The 27100-nt window shown below is 37.3% G+C and overlaps 1 long non-coding RNA gene across 1 annotated transcript in view; it reads right to left on the bottom strand.

Moving 5' to 3' along the window:
- Positions 1-3201: 3201 nt before the first annotated feature.
- The window catches only part of LOC309860998, a 46835-nt gene continuing 22936 nt past the window's right edge, over positions 3202-27100 (bottom strand). The window contains exon 2 of the long non-coding RNA XR_014309718.1: positions 3202-3491. This is a non-coding gene — a long non-coding RNA (uncharacterized lncRNA). The remainder of the gene's footprint in view (positions 3492-27100) is intronic.

Genomic DNA, 27100 nt, shown 5'->3' with positions numbered 1-27100 from the left:
TGTCTGGTTTTGGGATCAAGGTGATGCTGGCCTCATAAAATGAGTCTGGAAGTTTTCCTTCCATTTCTATTTTTTGGAACAGTTTCAGGAGAATAGGAATTAATTCTTCTTTAAAATGTTTGGTAGCATACCCCCGGGAAGCCATTTATCCCTGGGCTCTTGTTTTTTGGGAAATTTTTGATGACTGCTTCAATCTCCTTACTGGTTATGGGTCTGTTCAAATTTTCTATATCTTCCTGGTTCAGTAGTGGTAGTTTATATGTCCCTAGGAATGCATCCATTTCTTCCAGATTGTCAAATTTGTTGGCGTATAGTTGCTCATAATATGTTCTTATTATTGTTTATATTTCTTTGGTGTTGGTTGTGATCTCTCCTCTTTCATTTACGATTTTATTTGGGTCCTTTCTCTTTTATTTTGGATACATCTGGCCAGGGGTTTATCAATCTTATTAATTCTTTCAAAGAACCAGCTCCTACTTTCTTTGATTTGTTCTATTGTTTTTTTGGTTTCTATTTCATTGATTTCTGCTCTCATCTTTATTATTTCTCTTCTCTTGCTGGGTTTAGGCTTTCTTTGTTGTTCTTTCTCCAGCTCCTTTAGGTGCAGGGTTAGGTTGTGTACTTGAGACCTTTCTTGTTTCTTGAGAAAGGCTTGTATTGCTATATATATTTTTTCCTCTCAGGACTGCCGTTGCTGTGTCCCACAGATTTGGAGCTGTTGTGTTTTCATTATCATTTGCTTCCATGAATTTTTTTCAATTCTTCTTTAACTTCCTGGTTGACCCATTCATTTTTTAGAAAGATGCTCTTTAGTCTCCATGTATTTGGGTTCTTTCCAAATTTCCTCTTGTGATTGAGTTCTAGCTTCAGAGCATTGTGGTCTGAAAATATGCAGGGAATGGTCCCAATCTTTTGATACCGGTTGAAACCTGATTTAGGACCCAGGATGTGTTCTATTATGGAGAATGTGCCATGAGCACTACAGAAGAATGTGTAATCTGTTGCTTTGGTTATTCACTGCTATTCAGTGCTAATCACTGATTAGCAGTGCTATTCACTGCTCCTGTGATTAAACAGGAGAACCTTAAACATTCTGGATATTAACTCTTTATCAAATGCAGAGTTTCGAATATTTTTTCCCATTCCACAGGTTGCCTTTTACTTTGTGGATTGTTTGCTTTGCAGCATAGAAGCTTTTCAGTTCGAAATAGTCCTACTTGCCACTTTACTTTTGTTGCTTATGCTTTTGGCATTTTAGCTAAGAAATCATGGCCAACACTACGATGAAGAAGCTCTACTTCTGTTTTCTTATAGGATTTATACAGTTTCAAATCTTTTACTGAACTCTATAATGCATTTTGAGTTGATATTTTTATGTTTGGTATAATATAAGGGTTTAATTTAATAAATACATGAAACAGAGTAGAAAAATTTAAAAATCACCAAAGCTAAGAGTTAATTGTTTGAAGAGAGAAACAAAACTAACAAATTTTAGCTAGGCTAACTAAGAAAAAAGAGAGAGCACTCAAATAAGTAAAATCAAAAATCAAAGAGAAGACATCACAACTGGTGCCAGAGAGATAACAAGAATAAGAGGCTGCTATTAACAATTACATGTCAACAAACTGGATGTCCTAGAAGAAGTGCATAAATTCTAGAAATATACAACCTACCAATATTGAATCCAAAAGAAATTAAAAATCTGAACGAATTAATAAGTAAGGAGATTGAATCAGTAATCAAAACTTCCAGGAAGGGGGAAAAAAAAAAAAGCCCTAGGGGCGCCTGGGTGGCTCAGGGTGGTTAAGCCTCTGCCTTTGCCTCAGGTCATGATCTCGGTCCTGAGATCAAGTCCCACATTGGACTCTGCAAGCACAGAGACTGCTTCCCTCTCATTCTCTCTGCCTGCCTCTTTGCCTATTTGAGATCTCTGTCTGTCAAATAAATAAATAAAATCTTGAAAAAAAAAAATACCCAGGACCAGATGTATTCCCTAGTAAATGTTGCCAAATTTAAAATAAATAAATAAATTACTTAAATAAATAAGGCCAAAACTTTTCAAACTTTCCAAAATTTAGAGGAATAAGCACTCCAAAACTCATCTTATGAGGCCAGCATTACCCTATTGTCAAAGCCAGGTAAAGATACCACAAGAAAGTTATTAGCCAAGATCCCCAAATAAAAAGATACAAAATCCCTTAAAAGTATTAACAAACTGAATTCAACAGCACATTAAAAGGATCATGTACCATGAGTAAGTAGAATTTATACCTGGATAAAAGGATGTTTCAAGATAGATCCATTAATATGAAATATCACATTAAAGAATGAAGAGTAAAAATCATGTGATCATCTCAATAAATGCAGACAAACCATTTGAGAAAATTCAATACCCTTTCATGAAAAAAACCTTCATCATCCTAGGTATACAAGGAATTTACTTTAACATAGTGAAGACCACATATAACAAGCCCAAAGGTAACATCACAATCAACATTTAAAAGCTGGAAGCTTTCACTCTAAAGATCAACAAGTAAAGGATTCTCATTCTTGTTGCTTTTATTCGGTATAGAACTCTAAGTCATAGCCAATGCAATTAGGTAAGAAAAAGAAATAAAGGGCATCCAAGTCACAGAGGAAAAAGTAAAATTATGTTTGCTGATGACATGTTCTTACATGTAGAATAACCTAAATAATCCACAAAAAGCCAAGAGAATAATAAGTATAAAAAATTTCCAGGATAAAAAAAATCAACATACAAAAAAAAACCAGTAATGTTTCTGTATCTTAGCAATAAACTATGCAAAGAGGGAATTAAGAAAATAATCCCACGCACAGTAGCATCACAAAACAAAACCAAACAAAACTTTGGAACAAACTTAACCACGGATGTTGAAACTATGCTGAAAACTATGAAAACTGGTGAAAGATAGTTTATTGTTTTTAAGATTTTATTTATTTATTTGACAGAGAGAGAGATCACAAGTAGGCAGAACAGAAGGCAGATGGAGGGGGGGAAGCAGGCTCCCTGCTGAGCAGAGAACCTGATGTAGGGCTTGATCCCAGGACCCTGAGATCAAGACCTGAGCCGAAGGCAGAGGCTTAACCCACTGAGCCACCCAAATGCCCCAATAAAAGACATTTTTAAATACACCGAAACCTTTTTAAAAATATCAACATTTCACCAGTAATGATTGAAGATGTTGTTAAAAACAATGCCTTTTATTTTATATGTTTATTATTATCCTTAATGACTAGTTTAATATTGCATAAACGATGATTCTAGGAAAAGAGTAAAATTAATTTTCATTAAAATTAAAATAATGAAGGGGTGCCTGGGTCAGTCCTTAAGGTTCAGTCCTTAAGTGCATGCCTTCGGCTCGTGTCACGAGCCCCAGGGTCCTCATGCATTGGGCTCCCTGCTCCGCGGGAAGCCTGCTTCTCTTGTCCCATTCCCCGGGCTTGTGTTCATGGTATCGGTATCTCTCTCTCTGTAAAATAAATAAATAAAACCTTTTTTAAAAAAGTAAAATAATGAAGAATCAGAAAAGGAACACATAAAGATAACCTTTAAATAGGCTCCAAGTTACAAAGTGTATTTAAAATTATCCACTCTGAAAATCCAAATGTCAAAATATAATTAGACTATAGTTTATTTCCAGAAACAGAATTAAACGACTCTAAGAATAGACTTCAAGCAGGTTTTCTTTTTGTATATAATTAAACATTTTCAGAAGATTAATGACAAATCTGCAGAAGCAGGTCATACTGCGAGGTGTTTTCTTTGCAATGTAAACTACAACTGAATCATTTCAATAAAATACCAGTTACAAGGGCAAGGATGAGTCACCTAAAGTACTATATATCCACTATTTTAGAAGCTCACATATATCAATGATCTTTAATTATAATAAGCATCACAACTGTCCCAAAATGCTCATGAGAAAATCATCTGAGAGAAAGTTACTCAAGATAAGTCAGCAACAGAGGCAGCATCCAAACTCATCTCGTCTGAGGTTAGAAGGCACTAGTGGGCTTTAAAATCAGACACATGAGATGTGGAATTTATACCATTAAAATTTTATTTTAAATTTCATTTAATCTGAAATTACTATGGTTCTGTACCCTAATCCTAATGCCCAGTTTTGTTTCTAGACTTTTTTTTTTTTTTTTTTCTTGGTCAATCTCTAACCCCATGCAAACTAATGAAGCTTCAAATTTCCTCCTGAGAAAGTGACAGTAAAAATATTTGACCATTTTCAGGGCCTCGTTGCTACCCAATCAGAACTTGCATCAGGTACAAGATTCAAACCCTGTGAAGAGCCACTTGGTGGATGAATTCAGTATTGCTCCAAGGCATTTGGGTCCTGGCTTTTCCTATTTCCTGTATGCATACTTCCCATTATAGCCACTCTGCTTACTTACCAGGCTGAACCTCCTCTACCATATACACCCTGGGGACAGGGAATGCCAAGAACAATTGTCATGTCAGTTTTAAAATAACACCTTGAAGGACAAAAAACAAAAGATGGATGGGGGTGCCTGACTGCCTCTCAGAAAAGCATGTGAATCCTGACCCCTGGGGTTGTGAGTTTGGTCCCCACATAGAGTACTTTTTTTTTATATATGTCTCCAATTTAGAAAATTAACAGAAGTAGACACTTAATTGAAAAACTAAGATAAAAAGAGAGTATGAGTACAAATGGTTGATATCCAGGATCTATAAAGAACTCCTCAAACTCAACACATACAACACAGACAATCATATCAAAAAATGGGCAGAAGATATGAACAGACATTCCAATGAAGACCTACAAATGGCTATCAGACACATGAAAAAATGTTCAGCTTCACTAGCCCTCAGAGAGATTCAAATTAAAACCACATTGAGATATCACCTTACACCAGTTAGAATGGCCAAAATTAGCAAGACAGGAAACAACAGGTGTTGGAGGGGATGTGGATGTGTAAGAACCCTCTTACACTGTTGGTGAGAATGCAAGTTGGTGAAGCCTCTTTGGAGAAGAGTGTGAAGATTCCTCAAGAAATTAAAAATAGAACTTCCCTATGACCCTGCCATTGCACTCCTGGGTATTTACCCCAAAGATACAGATGTAGTAAAAAGAAGGGCCATCTGTACCCCAATGTTTATAGCAGCAATGGCCACGGTCACCAAACTGTGGAAAGAACCAAGATGCCCTTCAATGGATGAATGGATAAGGAAGATGTGGTCCATATACACTATGGAGCATTATGCCTCCATCAGAAAGGACGAATACCCAACTTTTGTAGCAACATGGATGGGACTGGAAGAGATTATACTGAGTAAAGTAAGTCAAGCAGAGAGAGTCAATTATCATATGGTTTCACTTATTTGTGGAGCATGACGAATAGCATGGAGGACATGTGGAGTTAGAGTGGAGAAAGAAGTTGGGGGAAATTGGAAGGGGAGGTGAACCATGAGAAACTATGGACTCTGAAAAACAATCTGAGGGTTTTGAAGGGATGGGGGGGGTGGGAGGTCGGGGTACCAGGTGGTGGGTATTATAGAGGGCATGGACTGCATGGAGCACTGGGTGGGGTGCAAAAATAATGAATACTGTTATGCTGAAAATAAATAAAAAATAAATTAAAAAAAGACAGTATGACTTAACTAAAAATATTTCAGAGTAGACTCAATTAAAAATATGTAAGTAGAACTATACTTGGTAAAGACAGATATGTTTATTTGCCATGTAAGTTTAAACAACTGAATTTAGCATCTTAAGAAAGACAAAACATTTACCCAGTTCAAAGTTAATACTGAAATTAGAGATGAATCTTCCAAAAGGTAAGACATTTATATAATATACTACATAATACACTATGTGGGGTAAATGTATTGGGAGTTTTTATTCCCAGAATATACAAACTGAAATGTTTTTGACTGGCATTCTGTACACTGTACCAGGTGTTCTTCATGTGCTATTTATATTCTTATCTTGGTAACCATGTATTAAGGTTATTACTAGTTCCCACTTCACAGCAGAAGAAACTGAAGTCCAGAGAGTCTAAATAACTTCCCTAGAGATTTAAGCAGCACATACAGGGCATGTTTTTTTCTCTATATTCTGCACTGCGGGGAGAAATGTTCCTAAGCAGGAACCATTGTTCATTTCGCAAGGGTGTGGGAAGAAAAGAACAATTACTACTGGAAGATATAACTGCAGATATATCTAATTTCCGAGGGTTTCATCTGGCTAAAACAGTGAGTCCCCAAAAGAATAAACATGGAAATGTCTTCACCTACAAATAAATTTTATGTTAGACTATTTCCTTAATAAGTGAACCATTCTCTTTAGGATCCAATTCCTTCCCTCTTCCTCATCCCAACATGTTATTGAAACTGATGGCAATAAAATCACTCCATTCCAAAGGCTGAAAAATGTAATGACTTGTCATTATAAAATAACATATTTATATGCTGAAAAAGGGCTGAAGAGAGTGGTATACACATGCTTCTGGGAACTGTGGTGTCTATGGGAAATCCCATGTTTTGTAGTATGTGGTTAATGACATACACAGTGCCTCCAGAGCAAAATGGGCCACTTCCAAAGGTAAGATTGTTCCATCTTCATCCCATTCTTCTCTTGGGATTTTTTTTTTAAGTTTACAGACCTCTAGTAATTAAAAATAGTATCAGCCTCATTGGCAAAATCTTTGAGCCACAGCTTTCTCTGGGTTCATTCTTTCTAAGCCCCAAATCTCATGAATGCAGTAAAAGGTCTTTAGATAAAGTTATACTTGAAATGCCTCTGGTGTGTTCTGGAGAGTAATGTCATTTCTGAGCTGTACCGATGTTGCATGTCAAAACTACTGGTCTTTTGGTCTTCTTAGCAGATCACGTACTGTAAACAGAAATATGAAGGGAGTGCTTTTCAGTCTCCATTTAACTGTCATTCTTTGAAATATTTTATGTCACCTGCCCAACTTCCGTCTACCCTTCTGAATACTGGGTGACAGAGCCAGAGGGTGGTGCGCAAATGAATGACCTTGGGTTCTGCCAGCCAAGGTCTGGAGTCATCAGCTATCACCTGAAATGATCCTGAAATGCCAGGATCAATATGAGGAGCAGACTGGAAATCTGAGAGCAAAGACCGGAGCTTCACCTGCTGGGCAGGACCTATCTAAAAGGACCAGAGAATAACGGTCATAAATCACAGAGCCAAGAGGTTAGTGATCGGGAAAACAAATTAAAGTGAAAGAAGTCAAGAAATAACTTAGATTAGCTCCACGTAATTTCACCAGAAAAATGACTGGACTTAGCAACTTCCCTTTTGGGATTCTCAGGGGATTTCAACTCAAGTGAAGAGTCCAGTATTGTGTGAACACCCTCTTCCTTGGCATGTATTCCAGAGCTCTCTTGAATCTCCCTGGAAGGAATATGAGGTATGTGTAGAGCTTTCAGAGTTATCATGGCTGCCTTCAAGGCATGTCTTTCCAGTACTGAGACTGGTTTTGGTGCAGATGGGGCCCAATATGTTCTCCACTATGGATTCTGGTTCCTGTCACGGAGAACTGGAGATGGATTAATGGCATGGAAACATGAAGCTACATGCACTCCAATAGAGATGCTAAAGAGCCAGTAGTGGGTACCAACAATTTGGTTTATACAAAACAGTCATTTTTTCCTACTAATATGGAGCAGGTCATATAATATAGAAGTAAGCAGTCTACAGAGCCTGGACCTTGTATGAACTGAAAGGTTTTAAGCTTCTCCAAAGCATCCTGATGCTTTCAAATCTATGATAGTACAAAAGCCAAAAATCCAATGACAACTGTGCATAATTTCCAAATCATACATCCATTCTTCTCTTCCTTTACACATACATGATTTACCATTGAGTGTTCAACAGATGATAGACAAGACTGAGCCAACCCTCAGCTCATTTACACCCAAGCTGACAATAATGGACCTCACTACTGGGGCGGTGATTACAGCTTACAGGTAATGGCTACATAATCATTAAGATTATCATCAATCTTAAGAATTGTAGGGTAGGCTGGTTTCTATTAATGGAATTGGAAATAATGGGGTTAGGGAACAAAGAAGGCTCATGGAAGCCAACTGCTATATGAGAGTATGATCTAAAAGCCAGAGGGGATTTAAGCTTTTTAAGGAGATTCTCATCTTTTGAAGTACTGAATATGCTGCAAATCAGGCCAAGATATTAAAGTCACAACAAAACTGCACAGGGGACTGAATTTCAGTAAGTTTCAGTAAGTCATTTGTCAAATTCAGACCCTTGATAGAAAAAGGAGAAAATGAAGAAATCCAAGATGGGAATATTTATTAGATAAGCATGAAAATCTTGAACCCCGAAATTCTCTATATCTTATGCCTCAATAGGAGTAGCCTCGCCTCATCCCTGATCATCATGTTCCTGACTAGAAATCGTGCAATGGCTTCAGATGACACTGCTGCCTCTGATGACAGTATCTATTTTTTTTCTAGATCTGCCCCAGCTCTCCTCATTCCCTCTGGCCAAGTAATGTCATATCTTTGCCTAACTGAAGTGGTAAGTAACATGAAGTTCCTTGTCCAGGAAAAACTAGCTTACATGCCAAAGAAATCTGAGTACTTGAGTAAGTCAGACAGGCAGGAACCAGGGTATTACACATTTAAGTGGGATCTTAGAGAGCTGGACTGAACTGTGAAGCAGAATATCAGATAGGACAAGGAAGTAGCTATCTTGAGTCCCCTCACTCACAAACTGATACCCAATGTCTGACAACATCTGGAGCAAATCCTGTCTGCTTGTATGACTCCTTGAAGCTGTATACAACACTGAAGCTGTACACAACACTGAGTAGAGATGTTAGTCTTCCTCAGTACAGCCACAGCTGTACTGAAAGGGGGTTAGCAGACAGACGTGGCAACGAAGGCTAAGATATGGTATGAATTTGGAAGAGATACTCTCTCTGGTTTGATCTTTACATATCTGAAAAACAGAAATAACAATACCCCAGATTAGACTTTACATCGCTTCACAGTAGAGCCTGTTGTAATTCACTCTTATATTTCTTGCTCCTTAAAAGAGATCACAAACATTTCTGGACTCCGCAAATAAAGAAAGGCTTTCTGTGGGGATTCAAGTGGCACAATGTAGAAATATACCTCAAATATCTGATATAATGAGGTGCTCACTACATCAAAGATTTCCCTGCTCCATATGCTTTCTTTTATATCTGCTTCGTATCTCTCCATTCTACTCTCCGCAAAGTGAATCGCATGTTCTGCCCTCTTTAGGACAGTTATCATCTTCTGCCATGTCCATTAGAAGGGCCTTTTATCTGTTAATCCCTATCTGTTCGTCCCCCATTATCCACAGAGCTGGTTGTTACAATTTGTTACTAAATCAAAGAACTGATCATGCTAGCACTTGCTTTCCACTTACTTGAGGACAAAGCCAAAATTCCTTCTCCTAGAAAACATTGTCCTTTACTAATATGGCAGAAACTGTATGGGCTAAAAGTTAGCAAATGCTTACTTAGGGAATGGCTGCTAACAAGTGAGTATTTGTTCAATTTAATCTCTTAAACTCGTTCCTTTGTCTGTAGAAGCTGTATACAAATACTAAGGTAGAGATATGCTGTAGTGTAGAACAGAAGAGATAAAATGTGGGAAGCACCTGGGAAAGGATGGGTGCCAGATTAGCTTTAAGTATAAAAGTACTGTTCTCTCTAGCTGTATCTCCTGCCATCTGCTCTTCAACTCAAGGTTGGAATCACCCAAGTATTTCATTTTGAGAAACTCAGTTAATGATGAGACCAGCCAAACCAATTCCCCATTAGTATTTATAAAAGAAATGCTACTAGGTTGTTGTCCCTGTCGCCATTCTTTTAGACTGTCCCAAAACCCTTCTTCTCCCAGAAGATTTTTCCATTTTATCTGAGCTCACTCCCCAAATGCTATATGCAAAAGCAGTAGTTTCTCTTCCTCATTCTAAAAAATGTGCTGCGTTCACTTCATTATACTACAGATCCCACTGTAAAGTTACTGCCTGTGCCACGGCCACCTGTCACTAGACACTGCGCTCTTGGGGACAGATTCCACTGAGTCCTTCCAGAATCCCTCCCCAATCTAAGCAGATTCTGGCTGCCATGCTCATGCCCGACAGACATATGGCAGTGACTGAGCAAACTGATGAAAAAATTCAGATTTCATCAATTAAAAAAAAAATTTAAATACTTAATGACAAAGATCTTTTCGGGTAACACCTCTGTGTAAAACCTCAAGAATTATCTATAAAATAATCAACAGAAATGAATACTATGAAATAGGAGAGCATCATATTTAAAGATATAGTAAATAAATTGTTTGGTTAGGTTCTCCAGGAATTAAGGAAAATCTCCTCGTGGAAAGCTCAGCATTCCACAAAAGTGAAGAAATACATAATGGTAAAATGAAGAAAACAATAGTTTCCTTGGGAAGCTTTAAAATGTTTTATTTTAAAATATTAATGTTTACCACATTCTAACCTGAGAGCTGATGTCTGTTGCTATACCAGTGCCTCTAGTCTATACGTTCGTATTTCGGTTAACAGGAAGTAAGGAAGTAAGAGGAAAAGCGGGAGATGGAGATTTGGAGTTCCTGTCTGTGCCAAGTCACAGTCCAGAAGGAATAAAGTGGGAAAATAATAACAAAAGAAAGAGCAAGGATCAACTGAAATGATACACATCATTATCCCGTAAAGTTTCTGCTGTCACGCACTCAGCAAGCTTTTGCGGAGTTTGACAGTTGTGAAAACAATTCTTAAAACAACAAACAAAAATGTTTCATTTGGCAGGTGGGATAAATTCAGTGCCTGAGCTATTACATGGGGCTGTCGATATGAAGAAAGTAGATGGTTAAAAAGGCACTTTGGGGATTCAGTTAGATGTGAGCTTATTAAAAATTATACAAAGGATCGCAATACAGAGAAAGTCAGTGGGCCTCTTCAGATCAAGGCATCATAAAGAATGTCCGAGATGTAAAGAAAAATGTAGTTCAAAGTAAAGGAAGCAGATTGCAAGTGCTTGAAATGTTACCCATTAAAAAAAATATATAACAATAGAGCCTTCCAGGCTGTTAAATGGTTAACTCCTGCAAGTCTGGGCACTTTGTCTGGTAGACTAGAGTTGGCTTTGCACAGCACCGCCAGGAAACAGACTTAATGAAATATTTTAAGTAATAATTAGAACAGTAGCATAAGACGATAAAATATCCTAAATGTGCTTTCCAGAGTCTCACAGAGAAGGGGGGGAAAAAGGGGGAAAATTTAAAAATACATACAGAAACGGCAAGTTTTCCTTTCTGATCCTTCTCAATTCCAGGAGCAATAACTTGGATAGTACCAAAATTAAAACAGACGGACAAAAGTAGATCAGTGTACTCTCCTGTCCTTCAAATAATGATAAAATTCTGATTTTAATTAAAACTATCTGAGCATAGGAATGCCTGGGTGGCTCAGTTGGTTAAGTCACTGCCTTCAGCTCAGGTCATGGTCCTGGAGTTCTGGGATCCAGTCCCATATCAGGCTCCCAGCTCCATGGGGAGTCTGCTTCTCCCTTCTCATGCTCTCTCTCCCTCTCTCAAATAAATAAATAAAATTAAAAACAAAAAACAAACCTATCTGAGCATATAATACAGGCTGCACTTCATTATTTGTCGTCACTTTACAAAGTACTGCCTACAAGATATGAGTGCTGACCTCTGCTATGAAACACTGATGAGGAAGCAGAAGGCTGGCTGAGGACAAAGCAAAAGCTGGCACCTTATACTCCCCACTTCTCCCCCCACCTCGGTGACATGTGTCACATCCCTCAGGCACCCCTGCCTGCCTTAAAAGGAAAACAAATAATTAACTTGTAGAGATCACAATGCTCCAAGACAGGAGTCTCCCTTGGTTTACAATTGTCCTAGTGATTAACAAGGAAACTATCTTATCAATAGCCTAACTTCCAGAGACAAACAACTCAGTTCCTAAAGCCCTAACACTGCCCTCCTCTCTGTAAAACTGAAGGAGGCTGAGATGAAAGGAAATATAAATAAAGTTAAATTTCTTCTAAATCTAAAGCTCATTGACAAGGAGCTCATTGATAGGAAAAATATGACATTCCACCAGGAAACTCCCAACTGTCTTCATGTTAGTGCCTTATTAGAGGTAAAAAACAGCCTTGGCTTGACAATAACCATGACTTCAGTATCCTGACGGTTTTCTTTACCCTGTTACCCCTTCTGAACAACCCTTTTGTCCTTACCTACCCAACTCCTGTGTATATAATCAGCCACTCCTCAGGATATCGAGGCAGCAGATCTTTCTGCCCACGGGGCCTGTCCCCGTGCTTTAATAAACCACCATTTTGCACCAAAGATGTCTCAAGAATTCTTTCTTGGTCATTGGCTCCCGACCTCACCCCACCGAACCTCACCTATGTTCTAGAACTTCATCAAAACCACCTCAGCCATCAGATTCTCCTTACATATGGGGTTTTACATTATTTTCTGATTTAAGTAAACCAATAAAAGAATAGAAGCATTTGGTTTTCATTTTATTTCCACTGAACTCGACATCATGAACATGCCTAGAAATCTCTAGAACAACAGAGTTCTTCCCCGATTGACATTCAATGATCAGCTCTTCCTATAAGTCCACTGCTCAATGAATCCATCTGTAACAGACATTACATCCCCTCCCCTTTACTTCTGGTGGGAACTAATCTCAGTCATTTTCTTCAGATTTTAAGCCTTTTAGAGAAGGTACAAAATTTTTTTTTTTGCCTCCTAAAAGCTGTTAAGACCTCCATCTGCAACTTCACACACAATAAATCACTTAGATCATCATCTGAAGTCTGTTTGTAAAGCTAATAAGCCTTGAGGCATATCTCTTGAAATGCAATCTAATCTGAAGCAGATGAATTGAGCTCTAGAAAGTACAGTGTGTACCAACCCAAGGTGAAGATACAGACTGAATTACCATGGGCTATTTAAGTAGTTTTTAGAAAAGCATCATCAGTATAAGTAAAAATGACAAACTGCTCGTTTCAGAGAGAAGACCCCCTATGACCTTTAGTCATTCTTATCTATTTGGGGTCCTGTGAGGAACATGGTGTTCTACACATCAGTGATAGGATGAGTGATAATATGCCTACCTACTACAGAATCCACAACAGTAGGTAACTTTCAACACTCACTAAAGTCTATGCTGGGGCCCCTAAGACCTTCTCCCCCACTCCCAAAGATTTTATTTATTTATTTGACAGGCAGAGATCACAGGTAGGCAGAGAAGCAGAGAGAGAGAGAGAGAGAGAGAGGAGGAGCAAACAGGCTTCCTGCTAAGCAGAGAGCCCAATGCTGGGCTCGATCCCAGCATCCTGGGATCATGACCTTAGCTGAAGGCAGAGGCTTTAACCCAGTGAGCTACCCAGGCACCCCACCCCTCAGACATTCTTGGCTCCCTTAAAGAACTGTGGTTATACAAAATCCTAAAGCAAACCTAGTACACCATCAATCTCTGCCCAAACCTATATTTAAACCATAATTCCGGATCGCTGAGAAAACTGGCTCCACAGGCTGTGCGCAGGACGGTTAATTGTCATTGATTCCTTCCTTCCCACTCCACCCCAATACAGAGGCAGGGCTACCTATAAGCTTTACGGATCTTCCATACTCTTATAATGATATTTAAATAAGAGAACTGGTTCCCATGAGAGTTCCCTAAGATACACAGGCTTCTGATCCAAGGATAAAGGATTTTTGCGAGATATACCCAAGTTCACAAAGAATTACAGGGTACCAATGATTCCATATCGTGTCTCATAACATATCTTTACTTATACCTGCCTGCCAAACTAAGGAATTCATAGATTCCAACTGGAATCAGGTCATGTATTTCCATGCAGAGTACTTCCTGTATACAGACATAAGCAGAATAAGGGAAGAAAATCTTTTGGCAGTTTCTCTATTAAGGTAATGAGCTGTGTTTCTGAGAGTGTAGAAGGCATTGCCATTCTTCCCTATTTAAAGTAAGCAGACAATTTCTACTGCAGTCATTAAAAGTTCCCAAACCGGAAGTCTTCAGATCACTCCTAGATTGGCTTACTAGTCTCAATCTTTTGCATAAATATAAAGTGGATAGATTTCCATTTTCTTCTTTCAATCGCTAGTAGACAATTCCAAGCACTTTCCCCTTCACAGTCCTCTAAGAGTGAGGGCCAGGAGAGTGACATTTATCCCTCAGGTGAGCTAGAATCAAAACACATCAGAAGGGGATAAAGGAGAGATTCCCCGCAAAATATTTTTTCCATCTGCAAGAAATATGTAAATGGTAATTATTTCATAGGAATATTCCAAGAATGAATGGTCACCCCAGATAAATAATTAAACCTACTATCATCATTATCTTAATCCCTAGACCAGTTTTGTGCCAGGGTAAAGGCATATTTTTATGAAATGGATCAGACTATCCTTGCTTGGTCTACTGTAATCATTTCACATGTCAGGCCTTAAGAAGACCTTAAATTTTTAAGTGACTCAAAGAAAATGAAGTTACTTCTACAGCAAACTAAAAACTCAGTCAGCAATCCCACGTTCCTGTGGCTAAAATACCAAACTGGCAAATAATCTATTCAGTGATGGGTGGCTTTAAATGGTTTCATAGTCTGAAAAGTTTTATTTATATAAAACTTCTGGTTCATTTATTGTGGTAAATAATCTAAAATTTTTTTTTTTTCGAAATGATCCAGTAACTTCGTATGACATTGTTACAGCAAAAATGCACTTCAGGAGAAAGTGACACCCAAATTATCTGTGATACAGAGACAATTAAAGAGAAGTCAATATTTTGGTAAATAAAGTTAAATTCTATTACAAAAATATAGCTGTCACACTACTAAAAAAATATTTATGCCTTCAGAATCCACCAGCTAAGAAGGTGATTATATAATGATAGAATTTTTAGTATTTACTCCCCCAAATAGACATAGGTCAAATTCCCTTCAATAAAAAAGTAAAAGCCATGATTTCATAGAAATAGTACCCCCAAAGAAAAGCAAACATGAGTTTATAAGCCTTTGGCCTCCAGTGAGAATCTACCTCAGATACCTAACACTGAGTAGCTGAGCCACTGACTTTCGGTGTTATGGGCTCCACAAAACAAAGACATAATGAAAAGTCATTATTTGCTACAATCCAAATGGAAAATACCCCCCTCAAAATTGAGATAATTACTCTTATTTCTACTTATAAAAAAATAAATGTTTCATGGCAGAAAAAATTAAACATATTTGATTACTGAAGCCTCATGACATTAAGAGTTTCTGAACAAAATTATTCAGTGCTATTTGGAAATTTGGGCATAATGCAATCTTCTAGGTATTACTTAAAGCCAGAGGCTGTGGATCCTGATTTTGGCAGTGCGAGTCCCCACAGCCAATGTGGCACAAGCTAACTTCACCTTAGCTTTCCTTGTACATATTAAGGAGATCATGACTACATCATAACTCAATATTCATCAAGTGTATTACAGAGCTGAGGCTGCCAGATTTTCATTTCCTATTGTCTAGACAGTCAGTCTAAACACTGTATTATGAAGCCTCCATGGAACATAATTCCCCAAAGACTTCTTAATTCTTTAACTTGTAAAATCAATAAAGTCTTAACAACCAAGCACCCACTCCCAGCCTACAATGCTCCTGATGGCTTTTAAACTGTGTTCAGCAGTCAGGCTGCGTGGTTTTCAGAAGAGGAAACACTGCATTTTCATGAAATACAGAGTGCATAGAATATTTTGTGAGAGAGAAACTCCTGGAATTAAAATGAATGTTTTTAAATAGATTTTTACATATTATTCAGTGTATTGACATACCTACACAAAATGTTTTATAAAAAATAAAATAACCTTGTCTTCAGTTTTAACACCAAAGTGAGGAGTTATGTAGAATCACTTTTAAAACAAAACTAGAAGAAATGGGTGAAATCTGAAGATAACCAAAGGATGACTGAAAACCGTCAGCCAAACTCAGGGAAGGCTTCCAGAAAAGGGTTTAAAATAAAAATGTAACCGCACAGTCAGGTGCAAAAACTACCATGGGATCAAAAGTCAGAGAAAGAAACTGGTTGGAAAGAATCCAGGCAATTAATTAGTCTGTCAAAAAACCACTCAGAGCTCAGTAAGTGAGCAGTAAATACACCGAAATGTGTGAGCAACAGTTTGACATTGGGAGAGCTTCTAAAACTATTAGGGCAGGTTATACGGAAATGAATAGTTTTGCGTAGGCCTTCCTACAAAACTGTGATCGTATATGCCGTGATCTGTTTTTTTCTAAATCCTTACTATAAAAACTACAGTTCCTGGAACATAACAATATGTTCACAAGAAGCTGAATGACAAGAGGGAAAAACGGCAGATATCAGATATAATTACGAAATGCTTGATACCTGACTCGGCTCTCCTGGTAAGATCTAGAGTTTCTAAGTAAATTAGGCTATACCCTGAAAAGAGGAGATAGGTAGGAGTGCATGACAGAAATGAAACATAAATCCATCAACTTACATTATGTAGAGACTGACATGACCTTTCCAGGTACAATCAGAAGCACAGGCTGCTGGGCTTATGGGATATACAGTACACCAGCTCCCTACACACCAAACACATCAACAATTATAAAATATCTTCTGGTTTTCGGTACTTATGTCTTTACGGTATGCATTTTATTAAACCCATCCCAAAAGAGTTCATGGTGTTAAATGCTATTGTCAATGTGATTACTTTTTTCATTTTATTTTTCAGTTGTTTATTGCCTTTGTAAACAAATACAATTTACTATTTCAATCTCTTAAATGGTTAACATTTGTTTTGTGGCCCAGAGTATGGTCTATCTGGGTGCATGTGTCATGCATGCTTGCAAAGAACTCATGCTCTGCCATTAAGTGGAATGTTTTAGAGATATCAACTAAGCCATGTGGGCTCATGACAGGGTTGTTCAAATATTCTTTTCTCCCTCATAATTTATAGACTACTTTTCTATCAATTTCTAGGACGAGGATGTTAAATCTAATTGTAATTGTTCATTTGTCTGTTTCTGTTCACCTCTGTCAATAGATGCTTCATGTGTTCTGAAACACCTACTTTTAGAATTGAATATGTATGTAGGATTTTTAGGTTTTGATAAACTGACTCATCACTGTGACATGTCTCTCTCTTAATATCCCTTGTCATGAAATCTACTTTTTATGATATTAACAGCAATTCCAAGTTAAGTTTAGTGTTTACATGGTGACTCTTTCTCCATTCTTTCAACTCAACTCTGTATTTATATTTATGTTAATTTTTTCAAAGTATATAGTTATATCTAGACTTTTATTTACTTTTAAGGCTGCTGCCTTAAAATTGGAGATTTTATACCACTTATATTTATAGCATTTATTAATATGGTTGGGTTAAATATACCATCTTGCTATTAGTCTTTTAAATCTTATACTTGTTCTTTCTTCCTTATTTTTCTCTTCTTCTTTCTGCCTTTTGGATTACTTGGGTGTTAGTATTTCATTTAATGTGTGCTTCTGGTTTATTAGCTATACTTCTTTTAAATTTTTAGTACTTTCTCTAAACTTACAATGGGTATTTTTCACTTTTCAGGGTTGGAGGAATTGAGTATGTTTATTATCTTGACTATGGCGATGGGTTTCACAGCATATTTTCGTGTAAAAGATTATCAAACTTATAATTTTAAATGTTCCATGCACTGCATGTCAATTATACCTCGCCAAATCTGTCGTGGAAAAAAAAAAAGGGAGGAGCAAGAACATCAGGGTAATTGGCACCATATTTTAACAAGGTTTTAAGTCCACTACATAGTAAAAAGTGTAGTACTGGACAAAATCCTGTCCAGTATAATAATGTATAACGAGTAATATTATTGAGTTTTTCTTCCGTCTGGAAAATTGGAACATACAGTTCGTTAAAATCCAAGACAAATCTTGAAACATCAAAAGCATTTTTGAAGTCCCTCTAGCTATCTTACCCATAGAGGTCATTTGGAAGAAAAAATATGACCAAAACTTCCTAATTTAAAAGAGTCCCCAAAAAATCAAACCTATAACTGTGAGTATTTCATTCCAAAATGTGCTCATATCTACATTAGATTCATCTATTCCATTTTTTTCTCTTATTTTTTCTCAATTCTGCTTCTGAAGGTAGCTTGGCATAATTTTTTTTTTTTCTGCAAAGGGCCACAGAGTAAATATTTTAGAGTTTGCAGATTACATTCCATCTCTATCTCCTATCTTTCTTTGTTTTTCTTTTTAATAATGCTTTCAAAATGTGAAAACAATTCTTACCTTGAGGACTGAACATAAACAAGCCACAGGCTACAGTCTGCAAATCCTCTGCTTTAAAGTAAATTGCTTTTGACATGATTTGGGACCTTATCAATTGCTATGGACCACAAGCACTCCAAAGTCAGAGAGACACAATAATTGGGTATGGTAAAATACATTCAACATGTTTCCTTCTTATATTTCCCCACAATATGGATGAGGAGAATATTCAAAAACTTTAAGCATCTATTTCAATTGGCATAGAGTGAGAATTGACATGTTAACATTTTAGTGGCTCTCTCGAATTCTAGGCTTGGTTTCTAAGTATTTGTAACTTAATGGAAACCTTGAAAAACCTTTAACTAAGCTAAGTAAGTCAACTGTTTTGTACCTGCAAAAATATTTTGTTTTTTAAAAAGACTTTATTTATTTATTTGACAGACAGAGAGCACAAGCAGGTAGACAGGCAGGCAGAGAGAGAGGAAGAAGCAGGTTCCCGAAGAAGCAGGTTCCCTACCTAATTGTAGGACCCTGGGATTATGACCTGAGCTGAAGCAGACGCTTTAACCCACTGAGCCACCCAGGTACCCCTGCAAAAATATTTTAAATGAATTGGAAATATTTAATCTGTATAGCTTTCTCATTAGGTTAAAAATTCATTATTTCCCAAATAAAAGTCAATATAAATGTTATACTATAATGCATCTTTTTTTTAAACTACTTGATTTTTTAAATTTGCATTAAAGGTATATTTGGAAAGGTGTACAAAAATATATACATTTATTTCCATAGGGCACCAATTCTTAAAACTGTCTCTTCTATCATTTTGTTTGAGTGAATGTTTCAGCATTATTATTCACATATTCGGCAAATGTTTATTCAGCATCTAAGTTTTCTACTTAGAATATACAATGGAAAATAAGATAATCATGGTCCTTACAATGATGGAGTCTATTACCTATGAGGTTGAAAGGTGATAAAAAGGAAATAGACAAAATAATTACAAACCATTCAAAGTGAAGAAAGTAAACAGAACAACTTGGGGTAGACAAAATAGCCTCTAAAAGGAAAGCAGTTTATTGGGGAATCAAAGGTAGAAGAAAATGCAAAATTTTGGAGACAAGTAGCCAAAAAACCTCACGGCTGAGGAGGGACAGTGAAAAGATATTAAATGGAAGTAGTCTAATGTGCTTTAGGAATTATTTAGATGTCAGTTGTCTGAGGCGGTGATCGTGAGCAAGTGCTGTGAAATTAGGATGAGGAGATGGTTCGGAATAAGACTCCTACTGCTACTTTGAGAAAAGACTAGAGGGGAAAACAGTAGAAGGAGAAATACCAGTAAAGAATCAATAGGGACCCTTTCCTCAAGAAAAGACAGGCTTCATTTGAGAAAGGACAGTGGTTTAGAATAGACTGGTGGCAGAAGGATGAAAAAGGGTGAATGGACATGGAGATGTAGATCAAAAGGAAGGCTAAATACCACAGTTCTTTCACATATCTATAGGAATGATCTAGTAGAAAGAGGAAAAGTAATGAGGCACAAACAAGAAGAAAGACAGACTCAGTGCATTTTAGGACTTAAATTACACTGCTTTATTTAGTATGTTTTTAGAATAATAAAAATGAGGGGGAAGTTGTTAATTTTTTTAAAATCCCACAAAATTTCGAAGTGGAGCTTAAAACTCAAACCATAAAGTCACCCCATTCTTAAAAGTTCTCATTCATTAATCATAAATATTTGTCATGTGCCAGACCATATGCTAGATACTGAGAACACAAATATGGAGATATAAGTACATTGACATCTGTGCGCTTCTACTTCTGACACTACTTAGTCATCTCCAGTGTAAATATTTAAGATTTTTCCTTTACACTACACTTTCAGTTGTATTTTAATGAAGCAAAGAGCTATCTTCAAACTGTGCAAGGACTCTTCCTCTTCTTCCTCTTCCTTTCCTTGCTGGAATAAATCATTTATCAAACCATTAAGTGAAGGAAAACAGGGTCTACCTGGACTAGGGCATGGGGATGCTGTGGTAGCTCAGAGCAGCATGTTAGAAGAGAAGCAAGATGACAGACATGGGGTGGGGCTGGAGAGAAGTGGCTAAGTGGCTAGGAGAGGGTGAGGAAGGTTATCCAAGCATGGAGAGGGGGTATCCAGACATGAGATTAGGGTGAGACTACATAGCTAGAAGAGGGCGAGGAGGGTCTCCAGGCATTGGGGAAGCCCAGTGAAGGAAGTCAGATCTTAAGCAGGATGGAGAGAGTCTCCACCAGAGTGCATCTTGCTGCAGGGCTTTAGAGCCAAGTAGGGTAGGAAGGTATCCACACAAGGGGCAGCCCTGTGTATGGAGTCAGAACCAATGCTAAGTAAGGAGGGAATCCATTTCAGAGTGAGCCCAGCAGGGGGTGTCTGAAAGGTTAAGGAAGGAATCCCTGTATGGAGGGCTGCCCAGTGTAGAGATTCAGAGCTTAAATGGGACAAGCAATGTGTCTATGTGGGCTGGCAATCTGGTATAAGGAATCAGAGCCTCAGAGGAGGGAAGGCATCCATGAGACAATACAGCTCAATGCACTGGGAATAAAGGCACGTGTCCAATAGGGTTCAGAGGGCATTCACACGGGAAAGGAGTGGCCATGTAGATGGAGATGGGTGATAAGTTACATACACAGAAATTGATCAACTAAGTATATATTGATAGTAACAAGAGCCAGGATTTTCATTTTCAGAGAAGAAATAGAGAAAAACCTAAAATTATACCCTGAGGTGTTGAACTGGAATCAGAAACATCAGTGTAAACTCATGATACACAATGTTTCTAGGTCAAAAGAGAATACACATAGGGCACCTGTGTGGCTCAGCTGGGTAAGCATCTGCCTTTGGCTCCAGCCATGATCTCAGGGTCCTGGGACTGAGGCCCAGGGCAGGCTTCCTGCTCAGTGAGGAGTCAGATTATACCACTGCCTCATCCCCCGGCTCCTCCCCATGCTTGCATTTTCTCTCTCAAATAAATAAAATCTTAAAAAAAGAGAGAATACACATAAAAGGATGTATAAATGGACAGCTAAGTGTATACAAATGTACTCTAACTCTGTCTACTCAGAGACCCTGAAAGTAGCAACACCCTAATGACAGTAAACCCATCCATCATGTAGAGCATGGCTTCTGAATGCATTCTCCTCTAAAAGACCTAAGGTTCCTTGAAAATATGGTTAATTCCACTAATGGTTCAGGAAAAACAGAAAAGAAACTTGGAATCAACTGCTGTACCAGAAAAAAAGAAGTGCTGAAATACAAAAGTGTATTAGAGGGATTCAAAAACCAATTTAAAACGGCTTCTAGTGGCCAGGACAGCAATCACAGGAGTTATCACTTTAAAAAAAAAAAAAAAAAAAAGAAAGAAAACAAAAAAACACAATGGATTGCAAATCACTTATTAAAATGCCACAAGTTTATACTGACATAAAAAGTACATAATTTTAAATTTTGAAAAGGAAAGAGACAATTATACAATTCTAAAATATATTCCCATAAAATTTATCTTGTTTTAAAAGGAGGGAAAACCTTCACAATAGAGAAGTTAGAAAAATATCCCCTTAATCAATGATCAAGCACCATCATTTTCAGTAATAGGAAATATCAAAATTAGGTACAATCTGGTTGGTTAAATAAGAAGTTTTAGAAAAGTATCACTTCTGTGATATTTCTGCCAAAAGTACATAACCTAAATCAAATCTGGAAGAAACATCAGAAACACACGAATTAAGTAATATCCTAAAGAAGAAAAAACAACAAAGCCGTTTATAATCATAAAAAGTATCAAAGTTACGAAAGACAAACAAATGCTGAGAAAATATTCCAGACTGAAGAAAACTAAGATGAATTACAACTATGCAACACTTGATTCTAAATGGGATCCTTTTTGGAATATGTAATTTTTACTGAAAAAAAAAAATCACTGAAATTTGAGTGGAGTACGTAGGTTGGCTGACAGAAATGAATCAGTGTGAATTTCCTTGATCTGAATGGTAATATTGTGGGTATGAAAGAGCATTCTGGATGGTAGGGCATCAGGTCAGCAATGAACTTTCATGTACTTCAGGAAACAAATGATCTTGTACAACTTTTCTGTTTCAAAATATGAAAAAATTAAATAATAGTATATATGTAGTGGTGAAGTTATGATTTCAGTCTTATCATCCCCAAACTGTACATGTATTATTTTAATTTTGAGTTTACAAATAAAACAGCCTATTTTAATAATGATCCCTCTGTTCTCTCAGTTAATTCATTTATTCATGTATACTGTCATTCCTTATTCATGCAGCAATGTATTTTAACAACTACTCTATGCCAGGTATGGAGTGACATGCTCAGACATTTTATATACATTTTTCCTTTAATCACCATAATATCTCTGCAAGGTATTTGCACATGGCAATAAGGCTCAGGTAGTTACGTTGAGCAAGGCCAAATATAACACAGAAAAGCCTGAGTAAAAGCCCAACCCTTAGAGATGCCACTCACCTGTTAACACTTGACTCAATTAAAGGCATTTAAAGACAAATCCTTATTCCTTTCAATTGAATGACCAATTAATAATTATGGCATTACATACACAAATCTTAAAACCACAGCTTGATTATGTATTCTCACTGCTTTTATTCAACACAGTACTAGAAGTCCTAGCCATAGCAATCTCCCAAGAAAATAAAAGTATCCAAATTGGTAAAGAACTAAAACTGTCACTTTTTGCAAATGACATAATACCACATATGGAAAACCCTAAAGGCACCAGCAAAAATCCAGTAGAACTAAAAAGTGAATTTAGTAAAGACAAAGAATAAAAAATTAATATGCAAAAACCTACTACATTTCTGTATACCAATAACAAAGTACAGAAACAAAAAATTAAGGAAGCAATCTCATTTACAATTGCATTGAAAAAATAAAACACCTAGAAATAAGGTCAAGGATCTGTATACTGAAACCCCAAGACACTGATGAAAAAAACTGAACAAGACACAAATGGAAAGATATTCCATGCTCCTGGACTGAGTAATTAATACAGTTAAAATGCCCACACTACCTAAGGAAGCTACAGATTCTGTGTAATCTGGCAAGGATGTGGAAAAAGGATACACTTGTGTACAGCTGGTGGGAATGTAACTTGGTGTAGCTACTCTGGAAAACAGTGGGACTTCTTCAAAAAATTAAAAATAGAAATACCACATGTTCCAGAAATTCCACTTGTGGATATTTATTTGAAGAAAACCAAAACACTAATTTGAAAAAATATATGCATGCCTACGTTTAGTGCAGCGTTATTTACAATTGGCAAAATATGAAAGCAACCTAAGTGTCTACTTGTCGATGAATGATTAAAAGAGATATGATATACAATCACGATGTAGTATTATTTAACCACGTAAAAGAATGAAACCCTACCATTCAAAACAACATGGGTTATTATAGAGGGTATAATGCTAAGTGAAATATGCCATAAAGACAAAGACAAACACCATATGGATTCACTTATCTGTGGAATCTAAAAAATAAAACAAACAACAACAAAAAAAAAACCAGAAACAGATTTATAAATGCAGACAACAAACTGGTGGTTGCCAAAGGGAAGGGAGTGGTTGTATGGGTAAAAGAGATGAAGGGGTTAAGAGGCAGAAAATTCTAGTTTTAAAATACTCAAAATGATGCAAAATACAGAATAGGGAACAAGGTCAATAAGACTGTAGAAACTCTGTATGACAACAGACAGTAACTACACTTACCACAGTGAGCATTTCATAATGTATGCAATTGCTGAATAACTATTTTGTAGACTTGAATATAATATTGTATGTCAATTATATTTCAATTAAAAAAACAAGTTCTGGGGATGTAATATACACCTTGGTGATTACAGTTAACAATACTGTATTATATATTTAAAAGCTGCTAAAGGAGTAGATTGCTTTTTAAATCTTCACCTATTTAATTTTCCATTCCCCATTCACCTCCCCTCTAACAATCATCAGTTTGTTCACTAAAAAGTCTATTTTTTGGTTTGTCTCTTTTTTTTTTCTTTGTTCATTTTGTTTTTGTTTCTTAAACTCCACATTTGAGTGAAATCATATGCCATTTGTCTTTCTCTGACTGGCTTATTTCACTTAGCATTATACTCTCTAGACCCACGTGGTTGTAAATGGCAAGATTTCATTCTTTTAATCGCTGAATAGATTTCCATTGTATATATATATCACATCTTCTTTATCCATTCATCAATCAATGGACACTTGAGCTGCTTCCATAATTTGCCGATTGTAAATAATGCTGCAATAAACACAAGGATGCATATATACTTTCAAATCGGTCTTTCTGTATTCTTTGGGTAAACAGCAGAGTGATTGCTAGATCACAGGGTAGTTCTATTTTTAATTTTTTGAGGATGCTCCATACTGTTTCCCATAGTGGCCGCACCAGTTTGCATCCCCATCAGGAGTGTACAAGGGTGCCCTTTCCTTACCATCCCTGCCAACACCGGGCCATTCTGACAGGTATGAGGGCTAAGAGAGTAGATTTTAAAAGTGCTCCTCAGGGGCGCCTGGGTGGCTCAGTGGGTTAAGCCGCTGCCTTTGGCTCAGGTCATGATCTCAGGGTCCTGGGATCGAGTCCCGCATCGGGCTCTCTGCTCAGCAGGGAGCCTGCTTCCCTCTCTCTCTCTCTGCCTGCCTCTCCATCTACTTGTGATTTCTCTCTGTCAAATAAATAAATAAAATCTTTAAAAAAAAATAAAAGTGCTCCTCAGAAAAAAATTTAAAAAGTGTAGAAAAAGAAAAGTTCTCATCAGAATGAAAAAACTAAGCTTATAACTATGTAAGTTGATTTATGTTAATTAAGCTTATCGTGGTAATAACTTTACAATATATACATAGAGCATAGCACTATCCTGTATACTTTAAACTCACACAATGTTACATATCAATTATATCTCAATAAAAATGGGGGGAAAATACTCCAGGATGTAGAGTGGGGGACAGAGCAGTGTTATTTTCCTTCATTCGGTATTACTGCTTTACAGTAACTCCTACCAAAGAAACAGAAACATGAAATAAAAATGTAACCGGGGAGGGGCGTCTGGGTGGCTCAGTGGGTTAAGCCTCTGCCTTCAGCTCAGGTCATGACGTCAGGGTCCTGGGATGGAGACCCACATCTGGCTGTCTGCTCAGCAGGGAGCCTGCTTCCCTCTCTCTCTCCATCTGCCTCTCTGCCTACTTGTGATCTCTCTCTCTGTGTAAATAAATAAATAAATAAATAAATAAAAATCTTAAAAAAAAAAAAAAAGTAACAGGGAAAACATATTACTAAGTGAAGAAGTCAATCTGACAATGCTAGACACTGTAAAATATCAGCTCTTAAGACACTGTGAAAAAGGCAAAGCTGAGGAGAGAGTAAAAAGATCTGTGGCTCCCAGGGAAAGAGGGATAAACAAGTAGAGCAGTGAGGAGTTTTAGAGCAGTGCGACTACTGTGATACTGTAATGATGGACATATGTCCTTATTCATGTGTCCAAAGCTACAAAACAGACAACACCAAGAAGGAATCCTAATGTAAATGATGGACGTTGGATGATAATGATGTGTCAATGTAGATTTACTGATTGTAACAAACGTATTACTCCAGGGAAGCTTTGGTAGCTCAGTTGGTTAAACATCTGCCTTAAGTTCAGGTCATGATCCTGGGGTCCTGGGATCGAGTCCTGCGTCTGGCTCCTTGCTCAGCGGGGAATCTGCTTCTCCCTCCCTCTGCTTGTGCACTCTCTCTCTCTCTCTCTCCCTCTCTGACAAATAAATAAACAAATAAACAAAATAAATAAAAAATATAAATAAATTAATTAATTAAAAAACAAAATAAATTTAAAAATAATAAATAAACAAAATCTTAAAAAAAAAAAAGTACCACTCCAGTGGGGTATCATGAGGTGGCTATGCATGTGTGGAGGTAGACAATATACAGGCAATCTCCTTCCACCCACTTTAGCTGTGAAACCAATACTTTTGTAAAATAAAGTCTTAAAAAGAAAAAAAAAAAAAAAGGTGACCAAGAACCCAGCCCTGAGCTTCCATTAGGCCACTTAAGAACTTCAATCCTGATACTTTGGCCCCATAACTGCTACTAGCTGGTAAGTTCCAATTCTGAAACTACTGTTACAATGAACCAGGCAAAGATACCTATAGAGATGAGAAGATTCCCCACTAACTTCCCAAGAAAATTAGGAGAGGAATAGAATGTCACCAAACGCCAAAGGAGGCTGAGCTACCACCCATAAATAGACTTCAGCATTTTCCTTTCTCCACTGAGAAAGAAATTTGGACATCATCTTATTTTCAGGAGATACAAGGGGCTGCTTACCACTGCCACCCCTGAGAATGACTGATTTCCCAGGGAGTCTGAGCAGCAGAGAAAACAAGTGAGGGAGGGCTATTTAGCCCAGAGAAAGAAGGCAAAGATGGGGAACCTGGGGATGAGGGTGCAATGCTGAGTGGGGTAAGAAGAGCTCCCTCCCTGGCTGCCCACTGACCTTCAATAAATAAGCCAAAGAGATCAAGGGACAATTAGTGCTTGAGTTCATGGGGAAGCTAACAAGAGACAAAGAATGGCACCCATCTGCCCTTGGGGTAGAGGGTGTAGGAAGGTATTAGACCTGCACAGTTAGAACACTGTGGTTACAGACCTCACCTCATCTTCCCTCATCTGCAAGGGCC

This window comes from Mustela nivalis (assembly GCF_964662115.1).
Source record: "Mustela nivalis genome assembly, chromosome: 3".
Taxonomy (NCBI): Eukaryota; Metazoa; Chordata; class Mammalia; order Carnivora; family Mustelidae; genus Mustela; species Mustela nivalis.
This window is presented reverse-complemented; position numbering and strand designations above follow the sequence as displayed.